This window comes from Caretta caretta, chromosome 15 (genome assembly GCF_965140235.1).
Source record: "Caretta caretta isolate rCarCar2 chromosome 15, rCarCar1.hap1, whole genome shotgun sequence".
NCBI lineage: Eukaryota > Metazoa > Chordata > Testudines > Cheloniidae > Caretta > Caretta caretta.
In genome coordinates this window covers 23,288,306-23,310,550 of record NC_134220.1, presented here as the reverse complement: position 1 = coordinate 23,310,550, position 22,245 = coordinate 23,288,306, and the positions used below count along the sequence as shown (strand labels likewise).

Below are 22,245 nucleotides of genomic sequence, written 5' to 3'. Positions count from 1 at the left end.
ATGACATTTTCAATTCAAAACTACTTTGCTCCAGTTTGATTTTTATAAAGGTAAAACCAAAATGAAATGTTTCATTTGACCCAATATAAAAACCAATTTTGTTTGTCCTAAAATAAAATCTTTTGACGTTTTTGGCCACCAGACTGAAAAATTGGGGGTATTTGAACAGCTTTATTTGTGAGTTGATGGACTCAGTTCAGTTCCTAGTGGACGAAGTACATCAGAAAGTTATGCAATGGCAGTGTTTGATGGGTTTCACACCTGGGCAGTCCAGTCACCCCATGCAAAAAACTGCATCTCTGTACAATACAGACTTCTGTTACCTTGCATTTATTCCAAAGCACGTGAAAACTTAGGTGTGAAGCCTTTTGTTAGCCCTCTTTAATTTGAAAAAGGAGTGTACATAATCTGCTCTGAATGTGTGTAAGTCATATCTGCTTCAGCCTTGTTTTGCATTGTCTGCTGAACAGAAAATTGAAGGCTACACACTAATAGCATGTTAACAAGCAAGTATTCGTTGTGGCACCAAAAGCTTTTTCTTTTTCTATTAATTGAAATTATCACTGTTTGACATAAAATACATCAGCTAATGATTTTGAACAAGCACATTTCGCAATTAGAGTTGGCTAATGAAAACTAAAGGGTATAACAAATCCCATCATGAATATTTTGACCAGGGGGAGGGAAATCACTACTATTAGTTTTGCTTGGTTCAAACTGAAAAAAAACCAACAAAGCACAACCACCGAACCATTTTCTGTTAGTTTAGATACTACAAATGCCATGGTGCTGGGGTTGCTAGGAATATATTTGTTGTTTGTTTTAACTCACGGTCAGAGCATTTTACAGCACAGCTCTGAGGATAAAAAACTTGGGAAGTTTCACCTGTTTCAAACTGAGGTTTAAAAATATCATATTGTTTTGCTTCAAAAGAATCCCAGATTGCACACACTCAGATGTTTTAACTTCTAAACCATTCCAGAGTTTTGTTCTTGTAAAGGGTCAGAAATAGACTCCAAGCCTCGCTAACTTGTAGCATGATTCCCCACAGTGCTCTTTAAAAGCTCTTTTGATGTAATTTCAAGCAGAATATATTTAAAAAACAGCACTGTCCATTAATGTTCTAGACACCTTACCTAAGGCACTTCTCATCACTGCTGTGCCTATAGCAAATGCATTTCTAGGGTATCTGATACCAGTTTATCAGGCAAATTATTGCATCCCAGAGTATGATCTACACTTAGTGATTTCTGTAGACTAGTTTTATGACTGACGACAGAATCCAGAGCTCTAGATGTGATAAGATATGTGGTCCATCCAACTGCAAAGACTGAATAGTTATTTATTATGGTTTACAGAATATCAGATGTGTGCTTGGGCCAAAGAAAAAATCGACAGGTCCCTGCCCCAAGGAGATTACAGCTCAAATCAAATGTAAAACAGCAAAGGATGACAATAACCAAAGATTATGAGACAGGATCTTTGTACCCATGCATAATTTATAATCTGTCCCTACCCAGTACCCCTGTGGAAAACAGATACACAAAACAGATTTCTTCTGCTCTAATCTGAAGATATAAACATCTAGACCTGGATCTTGCGAAGCACCCAACTACTCAACAACCTCAACTCCCCTTTGGAGTTAGCAATTCAAAATCCCTTTAACAAGTTCAGGTTCTTTCTGGTGAATGAACAGACTAGTGAATGTAATGAAAGCCAGCCTCACTGCTGAACTGCCAGAATGGAAATAAGGATAAATTTGAGTTCCTTCATACTTCACAGTGCTTAAATGAAGACAAATGTTATGCCATAATAGGGAATCTAGTTCACAGTAATTAGTTTGACTAAGTCTAGAAGGAAATGAGTTTACTCTAAATTAAATTATCTCAAAGTAATTTAGACTGGAATTTTCAACTCCCATTGAATTTCGGCACTTAACTTCCTTAGACTCCTTTGTAACTCTAGTATGAGCATTAAGGCTGAGATTTTCATAGAGTGCAGGGTGATTCACTACTATGAATGCACTATAAATAGCTTTCACCATGATATCAGGAATCAAAATGTATCTTAAACAGAAGGCATTTATTAGAGAAATCACTACAATTACAGGCACAAACAATAAGGCTTCCACACAGCTTCAGTTCCAGCTTCCCAGGGACCCTGCCCTGCCTGGACTTCTACCCAGTGCATAGAGACATCTAGTGGCTAGCTAATATATAACAAATCATTACAGCTTTTGCTTCTGCAGCACTGGACTCAAGACCATAGTGGAAATTAGTTTCACAGCCTTATTATAGTCATTTGAGAGTATGATACATCCTATTGTGTTGAAGGAAAACTAAATATTCCCTGATAGTCCCAGGCTGAGAGTGGCCTGGAACTGTGAACTCACTCAAATCAGTGTCAGGTCAAGCACAAATGTCATTGATCTGGCCTGCCTGGCAAGAGGCCAGGGCACAATAGAACTTGGATCCAGTGGTGGAGGGCTGGGCACTATGATAGAGAGCGAGGAGAGAGAGAGGCAGGTCCTAGCTGACCTCTCTTGCCTCCAGTGTTTGAATTTAACCCACTGCTGTGTTATGATTTATGAGGGGTGATCTGAGAACCCCATAATTCATAGCACAATAGAATGCTAATTTGAGACACAAGGAAAAGCAGGCTAAGCACTGAGACTGCCAGGCCCTCCAGCAAACTGCATCGTGAAGTGGTGGCAGTGATGCTCCCAAACCCCCTATCGGGAGAAGAGACTATCCACATGCCCTTGGGAGCTAGAACTGGTGATGGTGAGTGAGTTAGTAGACAAAGCATAAGTCACCATGCCCAGACCATCCTTGGAGGCCCCTTTTACTCTCCTTCCTCTGACAGGCCTTTTCTCCACAATCCAATGTTGTCCTACAAAATTCTAAACTGCTGTATTCCAGTACAATTTGGGACTAAAGTTCAGTGACAGTCAGATCGTCTGAGAATGCCATTTCATCACTGCATGTCTCTTTTGTAGGATCAACATGCGACCTGCACAGCTGGGGCATTTAAGTCTGTGATAAAGTGGGAGCTTGGCAGACAACCAGCACTAAGTTCACAGGCTTCCAGTGGCTTGTTCACCTGAGTTTGCCAGCCACTCAAAGATGTGCCTGACATGCGTTCTTATCAATTAAACCTAATCTACTACCTGCATAAAATGGCTGCTAATCTAAAAAGATCTCCTTTGATCGACACCCAGACCCCAAATATTTTGCTGCCAAAAGTACTCTTCAAGACAAACAACCAGTGATGCTGAAAAAGGACATTGAGAATCCAGTATTTAAAACAATGATGGTGTCCGCCATGTGTGTAGTAGATGTAATCCACCCAGGGATTACTAGCACATTTGTGGAAACAGGCATCTAAGGACTGGACTGTGTTAAAAAGTAATTCTTAATATCTTTCTGCAAAGGATATAATCTGTTAAAAAGATTATCTGAAATAAGATGACACACCCCAAACCACCTCGACAGTATCGTTTAAGAGATAAGACAGAGCTGGAGTGTAGGCTCAGATTCCCCCTCCCAGCAGTAGAGTATCTGATAGCCTTGAGGGATTCTCTCATACAGTTAATCAATTCTTATCATATTTAATCCAGATACTTCTGAGAACACGCTGCAGAGACAACGGGAACCAATTTAGCAGATAAAATTCCCCAAGTAGGTAACCAATCCCCCTTCAACCCAAAAAACCCACAAGTGGGACTGTCAATTTCAAATAATCTAAAACAATATCAAAGCCCCATTATGTATCATGTTGCAGTACTTAGAATCATAGAATCATAGAATATCAGGGTTGGAAGGGACCCCAGAAGGTCATCTAGTCCAACCCCCTGCTCGAAGCAGGACCAATTCCCAGTTAAATCATCCCAGCCAGGGCTTTGTCAAGCCTGACCTTAAAAACCTCTAAGGAAGGAGATTCTACCACCTCCCTAGGTAACGCATTCCAGTGTTTCACCACCCTCTTAGTGAAAAAGTTTTTCCTAATATCCAATCTAAACCTCCCCCACTGCAGCTTGAGACCATTACTCCTCGTTCTGTCATCTGATACCATTGAGAACAGTCTAGAGCCATCCTCTTTGGAACCCCCTTTCAGGTAGTTGAAAGCAGCTATCAAATCCCCCCTCATTCTTCTCTTCTGTAGGCTAAACAGTCCCAGCTCCCTCAGCCTCTCCTCATAACTCATGTGTTCCAGACCCCTAATCATTTTTGTTGCCCTTCGCTGGACTCTCTCCAATTTATCCACATCCTTCTTGAAGTGTGGGGCCCAAAACTGGACACAGTACTCCAGATGAGGCCTCACCAATGTCGAATAGAGGGGAACGATCACGTCCCTCGATCTGCTCGCTATGCCCCTACTTATACATCCCAAAATGCCATTGGCCTTCTTGGCAACAAGGGCACACTGCTGACTCATATCCAGCTTCTCGTCCACTGTCACCCCTAGGTCCTTTTCCGCAGAACTGCTGCCTAGCCATTCGGTCCCTAATCTGTAGCTGTGCATTGGGTTCTTCCGTCCTAAGTGCAGGACCCTGCACTTATCCTTATTGAACTTCATCAGATTTCTTTTGGCCCAATCCTCCAATTTGTCTAGGTCCTTCTGTATCCTATCCCTCCCCTCCAGCGTATCTACCACTCCTCCCAGTTTAGTATCATCCGCAAATTTGCTGAGAGTGCAATCCACACCATCCTCCAGATCATTTATGAAGATATTGAACAAAACCGGCCCCAGGACCGACCCTTGGGGCACTCCACTTGATACCGGCTGCCAACTAGACATGGAGCCATTGATAACTACCCGTTGAGCCCGACAATCTAGCCAGCTTTCTACCCACCTTATAGTGCATTCATCCAGCCCATACTTCCTTAACTTGCTGACAAGAATACTGTGGGAGACCGTGTCAAAAGCTTTGCTAAAGTCAAGAAACAATACATCCACTGCTTTCCCTTCATCCACAGAACCAGTAATCTCATCATAGAAGGCGATTTGTTTTTAACATAATGCCTCTCAAACTTTGAGCAAAGTGGACTTTCTCATGAGGAATCATGAGATCTCATGGCAGAAGATGACTCATGATTTTGGGGTGTATAAGACAAATGGGACAGATTTGTTCCCAGTGATTCAGTCATCAGGCAGCAGTAAATATTCTTGGTGTGCAGCACAATGAAACAAGCTGTTTACAACTTCACCAGGGCCTGGAACCATGTTAAAGAACCACAAAACTTAGCCCTGTCTGGGTACCAGAGAGACCTGGATGCTTGAGGTCATAGACTGATCTAACCTGTCTCCTAGAATGGCTTTGGCACAGTTAACCCTCTAGGCATAGAAGTAGGGATACAGAGAAAAGCGCATGTCCATGTGCCATGGGAGGAACCAGGCTCAATGTTTTATTATAATCAATTGTAGATACTGTCTGTTGGATAGGTGTGCTCTCCTGTGCAAGATCAAAAAATACTCTGTCCTCCCCGGGGAGAAGTGGATTAGAAAGAAGAACTGGCCCCAAATTTGAATCATCCCCTACACCAAGTCAAACCTGAGCTTTTCCTCAAGTCCTGACTGATTTCAATCAGACTCCCACTTAACTTATTCTGAAATACTCATACTCTTTTGTAAACCCCGTCTAACTTCCCAGGTTACTCGGTAGCAAGCAACACACACCTGCATGCCAAGGTGCCCGATTATCATCAGCAGTAAAGGAGATCTTGAATAGCCCAGTGGTGATGCTGGATAGGTGGGAATCCTCTAACCACCCTTCTGCTGCAATCCTTTTACTGAAAAGAAAATTAATGGTGATGCCCCCGCTTGATTGGGAATCTCCAGGAATAAACTGAGCTAATCCGTGCAATGGGTTTAACCCAGAAGTACCAGTTATAAACTCCATACAAAAAATAACTCTAATCTAAGAGCGTAACGTATCTTTACTTCACAAGTCAGAAAAACAGGATATAACAGATTGAGATTAATTAAAATGCCACAACCACTTCAAGTCAGTAGGGGGCACGTCAATAAAATCAATTAATAAATGCCATTCACGGTAGTAAGGAAATGTAACCAACTTACATACTACCAGTTACCACACCCCTGAGCGTGCACTCCTCTTAATTCCAGAATTCTCGATGCTTCCGTGGGTGGACATGAAACCCTTGACACCTGGGACTCTGCTGGTCCGGTTAAGTAGTTCAAGTCAACAAGGGGTAGACCGATTCTAACTTGGGAATCAATCCAAGCTGCACAACCCCTGTGAAAATGGGAGTTGTTATAGCCAGAGGTCAGGAACTCTGGATACTGGCTAGACAACAAGACCACTTCTCTTCTCAGACTCAAGGAAACCACGTAAGGTCTCTTTGCTAACCCCTTTCCCTGGAAAGCACTTTCCCAAACAAAAGACTTGTTACTCCCACTGCTTTCACTGCATGCCAACTTCAATCAGTTCTGATCACAGCAACAGCCTTTGCCCCAGCTCCCATAAAGCCCAGCAACAGCTTTCTTGGCTCCCTGCATGGTCAAAGCACCAATAGTTTCTGGCTTTCTATCTACAATTTAGCAGTAGCTCCTAGCTTAGACATAGCTCCACAAAGCAACCCCCTTCCCCTGACCAGGGGACCGGTAACAGCTCTTGAGTCAGAACAGGGGATGGTCCCACTTGGTGTCCCACTTGGATGGAGCTCAGAGAAGATTTCCAGCCACTCAGCAATTACTTTTTTCTTTTTATTAGCACCCCCCCCCTCAAAATGGAGCCCACCACATACTGCATCTGCCTCCAAAAATGAGGCACCTCTCACACCTGGAGGTGGAAGTCTCTCTCTTCCCCAAGGTATCATGGGAGTTATAGTCTCCAAGGCCAAATTGCAGCACTCGGGGTCTTCCCAACCAGAACACCCCAATTAAGTCCAGATGCCCTCAAACAGGGGGTGCCTACGTCCTTCTTCCCCTCCTTTCAAGATCTCATGGCAGAGTCTGGCAGCTCCTGTCAGACCCCAGGTACCGGTAAATACAAACGATGAGCTATATAGCCCCAGAGTACACAAAACCTGGACAAAGCAGTGGCTGCAGTAGAGCAGAGGCTGCCAGAACTTGCAATGAGACCTTCAGCTGCATGAGAGGAACTCTCCCCAGAAGGCTTGTGTCAGGGGGACCACAGAGTAGAAGGAATCAGATCACAGAGTATTAGAAAACCTCAGAAAATTGGGCTCAGATAAGCTTTTGTTCTTCCAGCATCTATTCACGCGTCTAGGTTCTTCTGTGGCTGCCCATCTCTGCAATACATGAGTACCACCTCAGCAATAGCTCTAAACCTTTTGAAGTGTGCTTATCACATATTACCAAGGCAGAACCAAATAATAAAACCGAACATTAGCTGTGTCATTGTACAAGTGGGCTCTGAAAAACATTTATGGCAACATTCTAGCCCCTAGCATCTCCTTGTTCATCAATATCTCCCTGGAATGTAACTGTTTTAATTAAGGTCTCAACCTCTATTCCTTGCTTTTAACGTGTCTCTCAATCCGTTACTTAAAACTGAGTCCAGTTCTCATCCTTCAAAGACTTGATCCACAGGTCCTAAAGGAGATTCAATCAGAAGGGAAGCAAAGGGAACAATCAAATATTGTATCCTCAGATTAAAACTCAAGAGGAAAGCTTTTCACACACATCTGGTTAAAAGTCTGTTGCTGTAGAGGAAGGAAATAATTTACACAGACCTAGGAAAGTATAGCGTTTTCCAAGCATATTCCTTACTAAAAAGCAATGTTAAAAGCTTGTTAGAGTTGCAAGGTAAAGCACTAAAATGTCATGAAATGCAACTATTAGATTGCTTAAGCAGTCTTAACTCTGCCCCTTGTACACATGCATTATGATACAGCCAAATTCCATGATAACATGATATTCATTATAAAGGATCGTTGCCACATTTACCAGCCTGGATGCTGGGGTCACAGTTCACCACGGTACCTACGCATCTGAGCAGCCTCAATGACACCAGTAGCCCTGCTCATCTATTTAAAATTAAGCTCTGTAATGGCATCAGCATCTGCTGACCACAAGCACCCCCTCTCTGGTTGACATGGGCCTGCTATCACAGTTTTGAGCAGAGCAGCACCCACATCCTGCAAGTGCCCCCTTTCTTCAGCCAGTGGTTCTCTCAGCAGGTCTTCAGCGGCTCAGCCCCCTAGCTGAGCCACACACACTGTCCCCCGTTCCGGGACATAGTCTCAAGTTCTTTTCTCGGGCCTGGTCTGAGGCCACAGCTTGAAGGCTTCCTCCCAGAGGCACTGTCTTCTTCAACAACCCAACTGGGGCCCATCTCAGTCCTCCATCTTCGAGCTCCAGGCAGTAGCTGCATGCTCTATCTCTGCTGCTCCCTTTTATCTAGCCCTTTTGGCCCCTGATTGGTCACTCCAGCAGCCCCTCTGATTGGCTGATCCCCTGCAGCCACTGTAGGCTGCCTGGAGGACTTCTCAACTGCTCTATTCCGGGGCGGGGTGAGGCACGGCTTGCAGACCTAGTCCACCACATCACAAGCACCTACACTTATGTGCTTTGCTGAATTAGAGCCTGAAGGAACCAAGGGTCCTGCAGGAAAAAAAAGGAGTAATTGATCATGGAAATAAAAAGAAGGTCACAATTTATCTTCTATTTCATGGGAAATTCTGTGACTTCCATTTTTTTCCTTCCAAAATTGAATTTACAAAAAGTTGAAATTTCCCAGAGAATAAAATTCTAAAAGTTTCAGACAACCAAAATGTTTTGTTTCAAAGAAATCAAAACGTTTCATTCCTACCTGAACATTTTAATTAAAAAAATATGAAATAAAACTCTCAATGACTAGAGAAATCAAAACATTCTGTTAATAAAATGTTAAAAATTGAAATCAAACATTTCGACCTTATTAAAACATGTTGTCTTCATTTTTCTCCCCCAAAAAGGAAATTTCTTTGAAATTGACACAATTTCACAAAACATTTCACTTTTGACATATCAATATTTCCAATGGAAAAACATTCCTTTGGAAAATTTCTGATCAGTTCTAAAAATATTTTCTATGCCCAGGGAGCGCTATTTCACTTTGCAACCTTTATAATTTTTTAAATGGAATTTCCTAGGTTTGTTTGGATTTTTTAAAAGGAAAAACAGAAAAACAAAAATTCCATCCTGTAATATGCTTTTCCCTGTACAAGGTGAGTACACAATGAAGCAACTTATTACCAGGAGAGAAATACAAGGGAGTTTATGTTGAAGCTTCAGAAAACTAGGAGTTTGTTTGGGACAATAATTATCTTTGCAACCAAATCATAGAAAATAATATTGTACAACTAGAAAAGAGCTTTTACAGATGGGTTATAGCCCTTCATTTTGCAGAACTACTAATTCTATCCTTCTCATCAGCAATTTTTGTAACCTATTCTTACTGACATAGCATTTCATGTAAGAATTACCTAGTAAAATTCTATGACCTGTGTTATACAGGAGGTCAGACTAGCTGATCACAGTCATCCCTTCTGCTCTTAAAAAAAATAAAAATCTATAGATCAATTAATGAATTTGAAGTGTTGGAAACTCAATAGCCTACACCAGCCATCTGTTCAACCGTCCATTTATTTACTTTAATTGTACCCAATTATTCAGACTGGAAATACGGAAAGCAATTGGGTTTGTATCTACTTTAGAGACAGATTCCAATACCCTGTATAAGTTAGTGGCATATTACTGCACAAATAGATCAACTGAAACATAATGGACCCATTTGGGAGTAAGATCTACAGGAGTCAATATATCAAAATCTGACCCTTAATAGTCTGTCCACATTTTCTGTCTTTTACCCAAGCAATTATAAACAGTCACTTTCACGTATCAGTTATCCATTAATTGATCCATGGATTTCAGATAGGAAGATTAAAAGGGAACCTTAACATGAAGCAGTCCAAAAGTTTTAAACATTTACTTTTTCCTTTTAATGAGGCAATTGGCATGATCAGCAATAGTTGCCATTACACATTGTGCTCCATATAAATGAGATAAGGGTATACGTGGGTTTTTTCCTTGAGTTTTGCTTCTCTGCCGATTGACTGCCAAATGGAAAAAATGTGGCATCTTCAGACTTTTAAATTTTCAAATAACCAAAAAACAGGGTTTTCTGCAGGCATTTATAACAATATATTTTTAAGCCAGATTAATGGAGTTTTTTTGTGCAGTACCAAATTTATTAAAAGATTGCTTTTCCAGGTATGTTTTCCTTTGTTCTTTTGTTACACTGTTGCTTTGAAAAATAAATTGCAGCAGCAGGGGGGAAATGAAATATAATGGGAACCAGCATTATAAGCACATTAGGAATTAGAAGACTATCCTGGAAAATATGTATTTGAGTATTAAATAAGTTTTTATTTCTTATTTGATTTACCCCAATGCTATAAGTTTGCTCATGGGTAGGAATAAAACTCAGTTTGATGCCCAAAGACTGAAAAACAACTGTGTTCCAGTGAGACTTAATTAAAATATACAGCAGCAGAATGTCCTTCAACTGCAGGTGAAAGTAGCGAAATCAGAAATGAATGGGGCTGATGTGGAATAGTTCAGAAAATACAAAACAACCAGTAGGTTGTAAATGAGGCATTTACAAGATCATTTGCCCTGTGGAGAATTTCTGGCCCTGTGAGTTGTATTCTGTTTGGCTCTTTTGGAATGGGGATTGGCGGGGGAGGGGAGACCGTCTCCCTTGTAGACCAGGTGAGCTTTAAAGTGACACAAACTGTATAAGAGGTATGGAACAGAGCTAGTGTCATTGCTACATGAGCTTCAAACACGATTTGAGGGTGGATATAATTGAGATTCAAGTAGCAGAAGCATGGGGCCCAATCCTGCTCTCAGTTACATGTCTGCAATTCCTACTGGGACTTAGGCAGCTATAACTGAGAACAGAGTTGGGTCATGTACATCAAGCTGGGGTGATGGGTTGGTTAGGCTCTATGACATTCTGAGGTGCAATCCAGATCAGTGAGGGACTGCGTCACCCCTGCCCTGCAAACATGGGTGCCTCACAATGCTTTGCTTCTGTAGCGCCCACTGGGGCCACTCACAAACAGCCTTCCAGCATGCAGGTCACACCCTGAGCGTCTGTGTATAGCTGCAGCCTGCCAGCCACACATCAGTCACACACTGGCTTCCACCAGCCTTGGTTACCCAACACACTCCCAGTCCCAGATTTTCCCCCAAAACATGTATTCAGCCCTGTCCTGGACAGTCCAGATAAATTAGGCCCATTGTCCCTCTAAAGGGATCAATATACAACAGTTTGCTACCATAAATGGAGTTACCCACATGGTTCCATTTAAAGACAACACTGGATTAGCTTTTAGTTAAAGAATAAAACAAGTTTATTTAACTACAAAGAGAGAGATTTTAAGTGAGCACAAGTATAAGACATTAAATTCTGAAATGGTTACAAGAGAAATAAAGATAACACACTGCCGAGGACTAAAACTTAACAAGCTAGACTTGGTTCAAGATAAATTCTTACCATATGCTCCCAGCAACAAGGCTGACCAAATTTCAGGTTGGGGTCTCTCCTAAAGTCCATAGGTTGTTTGTCTTCATAGGTGAAAAGGAGAGAGATGGACAGGGAGAGAACTTGGGGTGTTTTGTCCCTCACTTTTATAGTTCAGTCGCCCTTGGAAATGTATTTTCTGAAGGGTTACTCCTAGGTAAAGTTCATTCCTGGTGTGAAGTTGGACTTAAGGAGCCTGGTGTTTAAAAGGGATCCTTGCTGTTGGTTGCTAAGAAGCAGATCTGTTTGGTCCTGCCCCATTCCTTGCCAAAGAATAGCCACTTGAGAGGTGATTGCCCATCGGCTTTGATGACACTTGACTAGAGGCAGTAGCTTGTCCTTTGTCTTTGAGAAACAGGTTTACCCTCTCCCCAGATTGTCTGGTAAGCATACTTCAGTCATGATTTCAGCTTATATAATGCTGCTACATACATTTCATCATGATAGTACTGACAGCAAGCTATTAGTTTTCTAATGATTCCTCACAAGGCATATTTTGTACAAAGATTAAAACAGTCATGTGAAAATATAGGGGTGCATTTCATCATAGTGTCATTAGCCTTCACCTCTTTGAGCCAAAGAATTCAAATCACAGAAACGTCCATTTAAATCCTGGATTTCTTCACAGTGAAAACAATGATTTTATCCTTCCCGTCATTTGATAAACCCCAGAGTGCAGGATGACTGGCTCTGCTCAAGTGAGTGTTATGATCAGAGCCGGGAGGGGGTATGAAGAGAATGCATTGTACAATGACTCCTCCCCAATTCCCAGGGCCCATTAGGGTCTATGTATACAAGACCATAAAAAGCTGGAGGAGCCCTTAGGCTACTCTAATCCTGGTGGAGGAGAGTGAACAGGCTCCCAGCTGCCACCGAATGGGCAAAGATAGCGTAGAGTCCCCTGTGTTACCCTCCATCCACCACCCCTATACAGGATCTGAATAATACAAAATCAGGCCCAATTTATTCTGACCTTTTCTGAGAAACAGGGAGAAGATAAAGAATAATCTTTCTGCAGCTGGAGACTTCAGTGGTATAGTCCAGTGCCAATGCAAGAGCATCACTTCCATTGAAAAGAGTGAGAATTACATGAACCTAATAGAAGAACAGATCCCATAATCACGATAAGACAAAGTTTCTTTGATACCTGGATAAATGATCCAGTTCTGGCGGTATTTTAATTGTTAATGTGCTAATTATATTATAATCCTAAATAGACTCCTGTAAATCCATTTAGAAGCATAATTAAATGAAAATCAAGTTTGAATAGGAGGTGCATTGATTTTCCATGCCAGAAATGAAGCAATTTAGTCTCTCTTTTACTCAAGGTACTACTATTCTGTGCCAGTACTAATTAAATTCTAATGTGTTCAGAGCACAGAAATTATATTGTCTCATAGTGAAGTAACTATATCAAACTGAGGGACAGAGACTTTAATGGCCTGATCTGGTGAATTAACATAAACCACATTATGACGAAATGCTAAGTACATTTTTCACTGCAATTGACATTTCTTGATTTTTATAGATTACTATATTTAGGGAGGAAGAGGGGGTTGCTGGTTAATTTTTGTTATCGTTTGGTCCTAGAAATTGGAATTGCAGAAGAATAAATTATAAATGTCTGTAGAGTTAGAAAACACTTAATAAAAACCAAAAATGTAAGCCAATCCCCCTCTCCCCAAAAAATCTCAGAGTCCCAGACTTGTTATAAAACCTAGTCACAAGCCCCTTGGTTTGAAGTGTAGTTGCCTAGAAAACTGTATATATAATAATATTAATCCTTAGTCTTCTGATGGCTTTGATCCGGTCAGCCTACTGAATGCAGCGGATGGATGCATATAAAAAGGCTGTAGAAGCCATAAGATTGTTTCCCAGCCAGTTTCTTTAGGGCTTCCAGCCAAATATCCTTATGCTGTGGCCCAATTAAATCTAATTTGCACAAGTAAAACAGGATCTGAATTTGGATAGGAGGCCTGCAAGAAATACAAAAAACTCCATATGGCAAGGAGTGGGGTTGATGATTCAGCAGAAAGACAACTTCTCTCTGAGCAAATACTGACCCAGCTGTTGAGAAGACTGGGAAAGAAGCTTTATCCAAAGCATACACATTATGGGCTCCATTTTCAAAGGCCCATCTTCCCTTTTGGCAGGTATTGTTTGCATCATAAAATTGTGCCTGCTTTCTCTTACATCTGCAGTTGATTGCAGGCAGAAATATCAGTATAGCCAGATACACATTAGTAGAGGATAGCTAGCTACCTGGGGTTTATTAGTCATGGATATTGTTGATCTGGTAAAAGAAAACTAGTTTTCCCTGTTCCCTAGTCTTGCCTTGTCAGCACTGCCATTGGCAGACTGTTGGCCTGCCAGCATGCCATACGGTTATAAATAGAGCTAATAGGGAATTTTTCCACAAAACCTTTGATCAGCAGAAAACGGCAATTTGCTGAAACTGAAATGTTGGGTTTTGACAAATTTCCTGTTTCAAAATTTTTTCAAAAATAAACTTGAAAATTGTCAAAAAGTCCCACCGTAACATTTTCAAAACATTAAAGTTCTGGTTTTTTGGGTAGAAACTACTTTTTGTTTAGAAATTTTAAGGATAAAAGGAAAAGTTAAGGATAAAAAAAGGTCAAAGTCAGCATATTTCAATTGGTCCAGTCCAATTTTTTTTCGATTCATGAAAGTTTGAGATTTTAATACTTTGTCCCAACGTGGGAAAAGAAAACTTTCAAAATCTTGAAAATTCACCCAGGACAGGAAAACCATTTCCTACCCAGCTCCAGTAATAACCCTGTACCAATGCTTCTATATGTGATCAATATGGATTCGATCATTTTGAATTAATTGGTCAGTCAGTCATTTAGGTAAGTACCACTCTTGTCTGGCCTTAGGCTAAATCTCTAAATTACGGTCGGTCAGAAAACAAATGTCTGTTTTGTGAAAAACTGAGGTTTCAAAAATTGTTTTCATCCAATGCACAATGAAAGCGAGACCTTTCAAAATAATTGAGAGAGAGAAGTCACCCCAGAATAAGCAATGGTTAGGCCACTCATCCAGGATGTGGGAGACGTAGAGTCAAGCCCCTGCTCTGAATTAGGTATTCTGGGGTTACTCTCTCTCTCTCTCTCTCTCTCATGTTTTTTCACGAAAATTTTCAAAAGTCTCAGTTTTGTCTCAAGGTTGAACAGGAAATATTTTTGAAGTCTCAATTTTTTGTGAGACAGGAAACCTATTTCCCACTGAGATCTAAAAATAGGAAGAACAACAACTACCTTACAGAAGTGTCATGAATCTTCAATTAACGAATGTTTGAAGTACTCTTAGATCCTTGTTTGAAAGGAGCTCTATAGACGTATGTGGCAACAGTCCATTAGATACCTTTGAGTATCTGGGCTGCAGTGTTAAAATATTTTTTCCTCCTTGATCTCCTTCTTTAATCATTTTCTTTCTTTTCTGCTTCTCCAGAAAGGCCTTGTAAGTTCTTTCTCCAACATGGATATAATTCATGCCTAAGTTTATCAATAGTCCGCGCTTAAGGAGTTCTCGGACTTGTGACAGAGGACTTTGGTCAACCATTCCAATAAGCATCTTCTCCTCTTGTCCCATATTTACAACCACCATGAAATTTACTACTTTCAGAATTAAAATTCTGAATTTGATGCTTGGTGGCCAGAAGAAGCTGTATGAAGTAACTGAATCATGTTGGGTTTCTACAATACCTGATAGCAAAGAAAACATTTAAAAAACTATCAAACACCAGAATCTGGTATAATTTATGAGCTAACAAGAGTCCTTTTAGGGAGGAGAGGGAAATGCTAGGAATATTAATTAAAGTTCTGCTTGCTCCAGGAGTGTGCATTTTGTATATGTGTTAAATTTCTGCTTTAACATCTACTCTTGGAGTAAATCCCAGAAGAGATTGATTCAATTTCTGTTCATTATGAGAGAGAAACTTAAGATTACTCTGATGTACAGACACTTGGTATTCCGAACATATTTCAGTCCATGGAGATTAGTGTGTGTGACAGGAACTATGATGACTAGTGATCAAGAGCCTTAAATCATGGTGCAGTTCGTATTAACAGAAAAGCTTAAGGGACGGGGTCTGTGTTATAATAGGGCTCAAATCAACAGCTTTCATTAACAATGTCCAAAACTGCAAATCAGCAGTCTTTATCTGTGCATCACTTTTATATGTAAAATTTATTCACCAAAGAAAGAGAAACAAAATTCCATAATGACAGGTTTCAGAGTAACAGCCGTGTTAGTCTGTATTCGCAAAAAGAAAAGGAGGACTTGTGGCACCTTAGAGACTAACCAATTTATTTATGAGCATGAGCTTTCGTGAGCTACAGCTCACTTCATCAGATGCGTTTCCATGGTATGCATCTGATGAAGTGAGCTGTAGCTCACGAAAGCTCATGCTCAAATAAATTGGTTAGTCTCTAAGGTGCCACAAGTCCTCCTTTTCTTTTTGCAAAATTCCATAAATTACCATTCCTTTTTTCTATTGCTTCTGAAACCGAAAAGAAAGTTTTGAATAAATATCTATACCCCAAATACATGTGTCATTAATACCACATGTTTTAAGAACAGCTAATAAATCTGTAAATCCTTTGGTGGCCTCTTGAGCCCTACAGAGTCTTCCTTTATCCTTAACCTGTGGGACATTCTTGCCGAGGGAAATTCTACAAAAATTAAAGAACTGGAAGAATGTAAACAAAACTAATCCTTCTATGGCAGAGTGTTGGATTCCTTCTGATCTTTTATTACAAAAATTCCCTTGAAAGTATTTTGTCCTTCTTGTAATGTGATGAAATTGCATCCACCTGGGGGAAAACTCACTCTGAATTCATTACCTGAACCAGTAACAGAAATGTGCCTAACACCTAGCACTATGATTTCCAACAGCTGCCTTCCATGATCACCTGTCTGGTGAAGGAGCCAACTGTCTTGTCACAGGAAGAAGTGAAAACAGTGTATCTGGTTAAGCCAGAAATACGGAAAAACAAAATGGCGACTAAATAATAAGCCAAATGCCAGCCTGAGCATATGCAACTCCAAATGGCTTCTCATGGTGGATCCCAATAACAATAACGGTTTGCGCTTCTGGACAAAAATCTTGAGCCCAGTCTGAAATACCTTCCAGTTTGGTGGGAGGGAGGTCAAGATCCAGTGTTTTGTTGCTGGCTCACATCTAATACAGAAAGGAAAAATAGTCCAGGGGAAAGGGTGTTAGCCTGGGATGTGGTTTCAACTTCCTGCTTCACCACACATTTCTATGTGCCGTTGGGCAAATCATTCCGTCGCTCTGTGCCTCAATTCCGCATCTGTAAAATAGGGATAATGGAACTGTCCTACCTCACAGGGATGCAATGAGAATACATAAGATTATAAGGTGCTCAGATGTAACTGTGATGGGGTGGGGGGTAAGGTATACATGTAGCAGAGTTGGTGGAACATTTCCCCATGGAACAGTTTTATATCAGAAAGTGTTGATTCAACATAATTAAAAGGTTTCCCAGGAATGCATCAATTGTGTCAGAAATTTTGACAAAAAATTATTTAAGCACTTTGTTTTGATATGGTCAAAGAACTTCATTTTGACTTTATTGTTTTGATTTTTAGATTATATTATATAGATACAAAGCACTTAAAACTAATCAAAATTCAATTTTTCAATAAGGTCACTTCAATATTTCTGAAACAATTTTGTTTTGCAAGAAATTTTGAAATGGACTTTTTGTTTCAATTCAGGATAAACGGAAATGTCAAAATATCAGAATTTCCCATGGAATAGCTCTAAGAAGTGCCTAAGATAGATAGACCGTACTGAAACTCTTGGGCCAGATTCTCAGCTGCTATCCCAGCATCGCTCCATTGAAATCAATGAAACTGTTTGATTTATACCTGCTATAGATCTCACCTGTGAAGTCTGAAAAAGTGAGCTGAAAGTGAACATAAGAACAGCCATACTGGGTCAGACCAAAGGTCCATCTAGTCCAGTATCCTGTCGTCCAACAGTGGTCAATGCCAGGTGCTTCAGAGGAAATGAACAGAACAGGTAATCATCAAGTGATCCATTCCTTGTCGCTCATTCCCAGCTTCTGGCAAACAGTGTCACAAGAAGATTTCACATACAACTTCCAGTATCATTCTTGTTCCAAGATGCCCTATGGAATGCATTATTCAGATATTTTTGTTTCCATTCCATTGGATTGAAATTCAGTGGGTGCTGGGGGCAGGATGGATGTTAAAAATAATTCTAGAAAGTTTTCCAAATCCCCCAAAAAAACTTGATTCTTTGTTTTTTGGGTGAAGGTTCACATTAGTTTTTGTTTTATCCAAACAAGCTTGCCAACGACTCATTGAAAAGCTCAATAAAATGTTCACATTGCCTTCTTACATCTTCCAAAGCAGGAAGCTTTGTTACCATAACCTCTTCCAATGGTATTGGGGGCAGGGAGGAAGGAAAGAGTTTAGAGGTAAAAAAAAAATACTTTGTTTTGACTAGAGCAGAGGTTTATTTTGATGCAGTTTAATGCCTAAACCAAAGACACCATTAATAAGAAACCAATACCAGCTCTTGAGTTCAGTATAATAAAGACATTCAGAACAAACGAAAATGATAACAAAAGTTCAGAGCTGAGATTTGTCCTTGAAATGCTGAAGACACTGTACAGCCGCATAAATGCCTCGAGGCAACAAAGGCTGCAACAAAAGATGGAAAGAGGAGGCGAGTCCGTCGTCCGTTTTCTTTGCTGCCTTTTTAACTTTCCAGGTCAGGGTCATTTTTGTTAATGATGTCATGAAAAGTCATTGTTCTCAGCAAGACTGTAGAATGTTGAGTCATAAGTTAGAACGCCTCATTCCCAGCTACTATGCAGTTTATCCCTACCAATATCAGGAGGGGAAAAAAGGGATGAAAGAAGCCAAAGCAAATTTTCCCCACCAATATAGAGAAAAATCAGGCATATCTAAAGCTTTTCTCTTTTCTAGAAGCCGTTGCTTTTATAACAAAAGGAATAAATTATCTCTGTTTTCATACAATGCTCAATTCACAGCCTAGTTATGTTAAATAACTTGTCTTAATGGGATAACTAAAAACACCCTTCAGCTTTCTGTTCACACATCAGACATTTACTGTACTTGAAGTAGCTTCTTTGGGGAATGACCTAACCATGGATTAGTTATACAAAGTTTGCTGGCACTGACATTTAATTAAGAGGACATATGTCTGATAATTAAACTTGGCTGTTGTACGAAAACTTTCATGGCATACTTTTGGTGAACCATGGCCAATGACTTTTGATAAGCATTCTAAGTTTCCAATACACATTGTCATGATTTGTGTCTTGCAGTATTGGATCAAATCTCACATCACTGAAAAGAACCCCAAGAGCTCACCCAATTCCTTTTCTGTGACTCACTCTCTATCAAATTGTGAAGTACGTTAAGAAGTAAACCCACAGGAAAAACCACATTGTAGCATACACATAATTTACATGAATCTCAGAATACATTACACCAGGTATTTACTTACTACCATGATAATTTATTCTGAGTGATGAAACACTTGCATTGTCTATTAGCTCCACTGGTAATTAATTACCTTCCTCAGTATTACTGGACCAAAGGAAAAACAAAGCTGTGCTGAGTGGCAAAAGGTAACTCTAGTGGAGCTGCCTGATGGGTTTGCAACAAAATCTGAAACCACACAGAACACTGTCATGCTTTACATTATGATTCCATTTACAAAGGGTTAATAAAGCATGTTATAAGCACGTTACAGACATAACTAATATGCAAATAAACACATGAACAGAAAATGTTATACACAGTTATAAGCAACAAAATGACCTGTTTTAATAGTTAATTGGTATAGAGTCCAACATAGACTCATAGGACTAGAAGGGACCTCGAGAGGTCATCTAGTCCAGTCCCCTGCACTCATGGCAGGGCTAAGTATTATACAGACCACCCCGACAGGTGTTTGTCTAACCGGCTCTTAAAAATCTCCAAGGATGGAGATTCCACAGCCTCCCTAGGCAATTTATTCCAGCACTTACCCACTCTGACAGTTAGGAAGTTTTTTCTAATGTCCAGCCTAAACCGCCCTTGCCGCCATTTAAGCTCATTGTTTCTTGTCCTATCCTCAGAAGTTAAGAAAAACAATTTGTCGCCCTCCTCCTTGTAACAACCTTTTACGTCCTTGAAAACATCTTTTAACCCTTTATAAGTGATACATTCATAAAAAGCATGACCCAAAATTTGACTGTTTTCTGATTTTCCTACCAACTTAAAATGCCAGCCTATGTTCATAAAAAATATTTGCTGAGGGTTCTTGCCCTGAAAATGTACAAAATTCTCAGTTTTTACTTGAAACCAGAAAAAATTAGTTGTTTTGACTGGTGTTGATGTGAAGATTTTTTGTGTTTCCTCTAACTCGAAGTTCAGGTGGGGGGTATGAGACGCAAATCCATGCACACAAAATCAAAGTACATATTTAATTTAATTAAAAAATATGTAGAAAGGATCTTTCTTCCTGATAAGTTAGCTCTACTTTGTTCAATATCCAACAACAGGAGTCTTAAAGAAGTTCAGATAACCATATATAAATGTATGCATCGAATACAGACACATTCCCAAGTGGCTACTTTGCAGTGATCTCCTGTTGTAAGCACATATCTTGAGTTTTGATGTAAAAATTTAGGGTGAGATTCACCCATATGCCTAGGGCCAGTGCAACACTAAGATCCTCAAATAAGAGCTTAACGTGGTGCATTAGACTTGTGCTGACTCTCTTCACAGGGGTAAATTGCACCCTCACTGATAACCTACTGATTCCAGATGTGCCAAAGGTTATGTTTTTCTTAACACTGCCTATGTCTTTTGTATCATCGGATGATACTCTCCCCCCTCCCACTCCTTTTTTTTTTATTAAATAGACTTTTCGGAGTTGTAGATGTGCCCTTACAAAGTTTCCAACTTTCGTACATATCTAGATAATATTACCCAGTTATGTGTGGTTTTCCTTAGGTATTTCCTATACAGCTTAAAAAATTTCCAACAGATATCATTATTTGCACTATCTGTACTTACCACTGTGGTAATGAAGTGCTAAGTAAGTACTGTAGTTCAATAAGCATCTGATTTTTAGGATGCTTACCCCCCCCCCCCAACTTAGTTTCCAAACCTTCAGCAATACCGTCTTCATTTAAGGCCCATTAAAGAAACCCTTAGTTAGTTTGCAACCAGATCGTCAGTTGCATTTCCTACATGGGGTTTGGACTTGTGTGGAATATGTCATTGTTTGTGCAGTGAACAGATATTAATTTGTTATTTGGTTAATGTAGCATTACATGACTTTAAGCATCTCATAAACAGAAATCCATTTTAAAGATTGAATCAGAGTGCAATTGTAGACAAGACATTTACATGCAAAAATATTGGTACACTGGGTGTTTTAATTTCTATTTCCTCTAAGATCATCATCTTAAAACTCTAGCAGGTATATTAAAATAGAACAATAGCAAAGAATGACTATTTTTATTGCATTCCTCATTTTATTCCCCTAGACAAGCCATTGTTTCACAGACACGACATATTAGTGCCAATTGTAAAACCTTAGAAACCACTACAATCCCCAGAACTTTGTTACAAAAGCATTCCTGTATCTTCTAAGGATTTTATTAGTTGTCTGAACAAGTACAGGATGATCCCAGAGCTGGTTCAAAAAAATTGGATTTTTCCTCCCCCCCGGCATGAAAATGTGGACTTGTCAATGAAAAATCAAAACCTAAAATATTTCAGTTTGGATATGCTACCACAGTGCCTCATGAGACTTGTAGTTGGTTGCCCCATGTGCCCATTCTCCTCTATAGGCCAGGCTCCCTGATCAACCTAGATGTCCTGTGATGTGCCACCGTCTCCCCTTTTGGCGATGGCATCATGGGAGATAAAGTTTGGCTGGGGAGCCCAACCTACAGAGAAGGGGACCATGAGGCATCCCCACTATAACGCCCATGAGGCACTGCAGAGACATTTCTAAATAGAAATAATTTTAGTTTTCAGACCAAATTTTTTTTCCCCCAGGCACTGGATTATTGACCAAATTTTTTTTTTTTGTTTTCTGTGGAAAGTGCACCCTTTTCATTAAAGAACTTTTGTTGTTGTTGTTGTTGGAAACCTATTTTTTTCCACTGGAAAACATTTTCAACAGAAAATTTTCAGCCAGCCCTCGATGATCCACCCCATTTACATTATCCCTAACATAATCATCTTCCTTCCCCATTGTTCAGACTGTGTCACTCCTCACCTTTTCCTCTCTTTACTGCTTCAAACTCCAATTAACCACACTTACGTGTCAAGTCCTACACAATCAGTACTCTGCCTTCATCTTCCCTTCCATTTTCTCCTACTTCTCCTCCTCCTTCTCTTCTCAGCTCTGTGCCTTCTTTCTTGTTGCCCACTACCGGTCCTGGGCTTACAATGAGCCTCAGATGACTCGACACTTGCATCCACACAACATCTCATTGTCTTCAGTGGGGCTCTGCATAGACACAGGATCAGGGGCTATGCTTGGAAAACAAAATCTCTCCACTTCTCATCTGCCAAGTGCTTCCTTGCTTCTCCTCCACATCCCTCTTTTAAACTCAGGTCTTCCATGTGGGTTTCCT

At 40.2% G+C, this 22,245-nt stretch overlaps 1 long non-coding RNA gene across 1 annotated transcript in view; it reads right to left on the bottom strand.

Annotated features, from left to right (window-relative positions):
* Window positions 1–11,732, bottom strand: part of LOC125622783 (uncharacterized) — a 375,814-nt gene extending 364,082 nt beyond the window's left edge. Inside the window, exon 1 of the long non-coding RNA XR_012665078.1 lies at window positions 11,534–11,732. This is a non-coding gene — a long non-coding RNA (uncharacterized LOC125622783). The remainder of the gene's footprint in view (window positions 1–11,533) is intronic.
* Between the last annotated feature and the right edge of the window lie 10,513 nt (window positions 11,733–22,245).